Genomic DNA, 4,844 nt, shown 5'->3' with positions numbered 1-4,844 from the left:
CGGCCCTTCCGCCCCAGACCCCGCCTCGGCCCCCTCTGCGCCAGCCGGCTGCTTCGCCGGACCCCTCTGAGTTCTCACCACGCCCCCCAGGCCCCGGACCCCTCCGCGGCATCCGGCTCCGAAGCCCCTCGGCGCCCCTGACCCCAGGAAACCTTCGTCCCTCCGTCCCGTGAGACTCCTTCCTTCAGACCAAACACCCCCAGCCCCGCCCCTTCACATCTCAGAGCCCTCCTTCCGCCGGCTCCATCCCCACGCCCCCCGCCGCGGCGCTGCACCCCCATACTCTCCCTTCCCCGGGCCTCTCCCCCCAAACCCCGAACCCCGTTGTTGCCGGCGGGTGCCCTGCCCTCCCTGCAGCCTCTCACCCGGCTCCTCCCCCGAGCGACCCCAGCAATCGCCTCCTTTGTCGGTGCTGCTTTATTCTCCTTTCTAAACGATTTGATTTGAGTTGTTGTTGCCGTGTTTTTCTAAAATGGAAATAATTCAGAAGAATTGAGCTCCTAAAGAAAGGGCACGCCAATTCCTCATGCAGCAGTCGTGGGTTCAGCTAGGATTTCCGAGTTTGCTCGTGTTGACTGGGCCTTGCTGGGTGCTGGAGGGGAAGGGCTGGAAGACGAACCAGGCAGGTCCCTGTTCTGAAAACGTGCCACCCAGACACAGCCCCAGAAACCAGATCGCTGCAGCGCCGCTCGGCGATTCCAGCAGGATGTGTACAGTTGACTGCGGGGCAGTCTGGGGGTCTCACAGTGGGCTCCCTGGCCAGGACTCTGCACCTTGCTACACCTCCATCTGAATTGCAAGCAGCCTTTTCTGAGTTGTGGGGTGTTGGGTGTGCTACTTTACCTCTGTAAGCCTCAATTTCCCCATGTATAAACAGGAGAATCTGACTCTGCTTTCTAAGGTTAATGAGAGAATAAAGTGAGACAATAGGAATAAAGCACTTAGCAGCATCTTGTGCATAAAGTGAGTTCTCAGTTTTACTCTGACCGCCACAGATACCCAGTAGCTAATATCAAACACAATAATTGTGGCTAATAGGTTTGTTGAACACTCATGGACGGGCACTGTTCTGAGTGCTTTCTATGGACCACTTCGTTTTATTCCTCTTGTAGTTCTTAGGCAGAAACTGTTATCCCCTTTCTTACAGGTGGTGTGAACAACGTGCAGAGAGAGGCAAAGTAACTTCATTCAGGACACACAGCTCTTAAATGGAGAGGTGGATTCCAACCCAGGCAGGCCCCTTTCAGAATGTGTGTGTGTGTGTATTTATTTACTGAGACAGTCTCACTCCGTCGCCCAGGCTGTAGTGCAGTGGTGCCTGCGATCTCAGCTCACTGCTACCTCCGCCCCGCCCCCCCTCCCCGCCACGGGCCGAGGCGATTCTTGTGCCTCAGCCTCCCGAGTAGCTGGGATTACAGGCCCGTGCTACCACACCCAGCTAATTTTTTTTTTTTTTAAGTGGAGACAGAGTTTCGCTGTGTTGGTCAGGGTAGTCTTGAACTCCTGGCCTCAAGTTATCTGCCCGCCTTGGCCTCCCAAAGTTCTGGGATTACAGACATGAGCCACTGCACCCGGCCGTTTTTGGTTTTAATCACTGCAGGAATATTGCAGGGGCACAGAGTTGAACAAATTGGCGCTACTTTTTTTTTAAAGTAGGTTTTTAAAAATTGAAATACCCATGACATAAAATTTATCATTTTAGCCATTTTAAAGTGTATAACTCAGTAGTTCTTACTATAGTCACAATGCTATGCATCCATCACCAGTAACTAATTCCAGAACATTTTATCACCTACAAAAGAAACCCCAACCCCATTAACAGTCATACCCCTTTTCTCCCCCGTCCCTCAGCAGCCCTAATTTATCTTCTGTCTGTGGATTTGCCTACGCTGGACATTTCATACAAGTGGCAACATACAACATATGGCCTTTTGTGTTTGGTTTCTGTCCTTTAGCAATAATGTTTTCGAAGTTTATCTATGTTGTAATATGTATCAGTACTTCATGCTTTTTTATGGCTGAATAATATTCCTTTGTATGGGTAACACCACATTTTGCTTCTTCATTTATTCGTTGATAGACATTTTGTTTGTTTCTGCCTTCTGGCAATTGTGAGTAGGCTGCTGTGAACATGCAAGTAGGAGTTTTTATGTGAGCAAAATTTCTAATTATCTTAGGTATCCGCCTAGGAGTGGGGTACTCTGAATACTTTAATTCTTATTGCACAAGTACAGATATGACAGTGAGGAGTATTGGATCTTGGACTAAATCCAGGTTTCTAATTCTATGTTGCTGCTCTTAGGCTCAGCTTCATTGTACGTTTCATCATATACCAAAAATTGGCAGTGAAGGCAAATAAATCCCAAAAAGTCATGATACACCAATGACTAACTTTGTCAAACTGCTGGCACAGAGTATGAGAAGCTTCTTAAATTTTTTCTCAAGAGTTAAATTTGAAGCTTTAAACACATAGCAGTATTTTGGTTCTATTTATTAAATAAAATTGTCTACAGCAGCATGTCAGGTGCTGAGGAGGAATATAAAGATGTGTGAGATCTGGCTGGGCGCATCCCAGTACTTTGGGAGGCTGAGGCGGGCGGATCATGAGGTCAGGAGTTTGAGACCAGCCTGGCCAATATGATGAAACCTGTCACTACTTAAAAAAAAAAAAATTACGCCGGGCGCGGTGGCTCAAGCCTGTAATCCCAGCACTTTGGGAGGCCGAGACGGGCGGATCACGAGGTCAGGAGATCAAGACCATCCTGGCTAACACGGTGAAACCCCGTCTCTACTAAAAATACAAAAACTAGCTGGGCGAGGTGGCGGGCGCCTGTGGTCCCAGCTACTCGGGAGGCTGAGGCAGGAGAATGGCGTAAACCCGGGAGGCGGAGCTTGCAGTGAGCTGAGATCCGGCCACTGCACTCCAGTCCGGGCGACAGAGCGAGACTCCGCCTCAAAAAAAAAAAAAAAAATTACAAAAATTCGCCAGGCGTGGTGGCACGTGCCTGTAGTACCAGCTACTTGGGAGGCTGAGGCAGAAGAATTGCTTGAACTTGGAAGGCAGAGGTTGTAGTGAGCTGAGATCGCACCACTGCGCTCCAGCCTGGGCGACAGAGCAATACTCCGTCTCAAAAAAAAAAAAAAAAAAAAAGAAGTTGTGTGAGATCCCAGCCTCACACCATCACAAAACGCCAGAAGGATTAAATACTTAAACTGAAAAAGCAAAAGTGTAAAATTTCTAGAAAATAATTCAAAAGAATTTCTTCATGACCTGAGGCTAAGGAGGGATTTCTGAAATAAAATGTAATGAGTACAAATCCTAAAGCAGAAAGATTGATGTGTTTGTCTATTTCAAAATTAAGATATTTAGCCGGGTGCAGTGGCTCCCACCTGTAATCCCAGCACTTTGGGAGGCCAAGGCAGGTGGATTGCTTGAGCTCATGAGTTTGAGACCAGCCTGGGCAACATGGTGAAACCCCATCTCTACCAGAAAAGAAAAAAAAAACAAAAAACTGGGCTTGGTGGTACATGCCTGTAGTCCCAACTACTTGAGATGCTGAGGTGGGAGGATGGCTTGAGCCCGGAAGGCGGGGTTGCAGTGAGCTGTGATCATGCCACTGCACATCAACCTGGGCAGTAGAGCCAGACCTTGTCTCAAAATAATAACAGCACATTTAGTTTATCAAAGATACTGTAATGAGACACAAAACATACAGAGAGCTAGTATCTAGAATATGTAAAGAATTCTTACAATTCTAAGAGAAAAAGAAGGAAAGGACAAAAGATAGGAACGGGCGTTTCAAAGATTACAAAACACAGGCAGCACATACGTATAAAAAGGACTGTAGCCTTATTAGTAACCAGGGAAATGTAAATTAAAACCATAACGAGATACCATTTCACAGCCACCCTGTTGGCAGAAGGTGAAGCTTTGGACGCTACCAGCCAGTGACATTGAGGAGTGGCACAAACCCGCTGCTGGCGGGAGTGTGAATGGGTTCTGCTGCTTTGCAAAAGCATTTGGCAGTGGAATGCATGTGGCCCAGCAGTTCAGCTATGGGCAGATGCCTTTGAGAATTCTTGCACAGGTGTGCAGGAGATGGGGACAGGTGCCCCCTGCAGCGCTGTTCCTTACTGTAAAGTCCAAACCAACAGAAACAATGCATGTGCCCAGCACCAGCAGCAGGGAGATCTGTGAACGGCAGTGCATCTGAACCGTGAGATACTGTGCAGCTCCAGAGGAGGATGGACTACAGCTGCAGGGGCGTGGATGAGTCTCAGGAATAATGTTGAGTGAAAGAAAGAAGTCACCGAAGGGTCCATGCAGTGTGGCTCCTTTACGTGAGGTTCAAAACCAGGCAAAACTTGGCAGTACTGTTACTCTTTCAGAATACATGCTTGGGGTATACAGCTGTTTTGTTAAAAAAGTCAGGGAGTGACTACCCCAAAATTTAGGACAGAGGCTGCCTCCAGGATAGAGGAGGGGCTGTAATCAGAGGAGCAGCATACAGGACTTCCAGGACGCTAGTTTTGTTAAGTAGGCTGGTGGCTAAGTGGCTGTTTTATTTTCTTTGAACTGTGCATAATACGTTTTACGCACTTCTGTATATATTTTACAAATTTTGCCAGATGCGGTGGCTCACGCCTGTAATCACAGCAACTTTGGGAGGCCGAGATGGGTGGATCACTTGAGGTCAGGAGTTCAAGACCAGTCTGACCAACATGATGAAACCCCATCTCTACTAAAGATACAGAAATTAGCTGGGCATGGTGACAGGCACCTGTAGTCCCAGCTACTTGGGAGGCTGAGGCAGGATAATTGCTTGAACCCAGAAGGCGGAGGT

At 48.1% G+C, this 4,844-nt stretch overlaps 1 protein-coding gene across 1 annotated transcript in view; it reads left to right on the top strand.

The window, feature by feature from the left end:
- Window positions 1-652: 652 nt before the first annotated feature.
- HSDL1 (hydroxysteroid dehydrogenase like 1) overlaps window positions 653-4,844 on the top strand; it is a 20,550-nt gene continuing 16,358 nt past the window's right edge. The window contains exon 1 of the mRNA XM_011942188.1: window positions 653-800. The gene's annotated coding sequence lies outside the window, so the exon portion shown is untranslated. The remainder of the gene's footprint in view (window positions 801-4,844) is intronic.

Source organism: Colobus angolensis, unplaced genomic scaffold (assembly GCF_000951035.1).
Source record: "Colobus angolensis palliatus isolate OR3802 unplaced genomic scaffold, Cang.pa_1.0 Scaffold207, whole genome shotgun sequence".
NCBI lineage: Eukaryota > Metazoa > Chordata > Mammalia > Primates > Cercopithecidae > Colobus > Colobus angolensis.
Note: the sequence above shows the minus strand (reverse complement) of the source record. Positions and strands in the feature narration are given on the sequence as shown.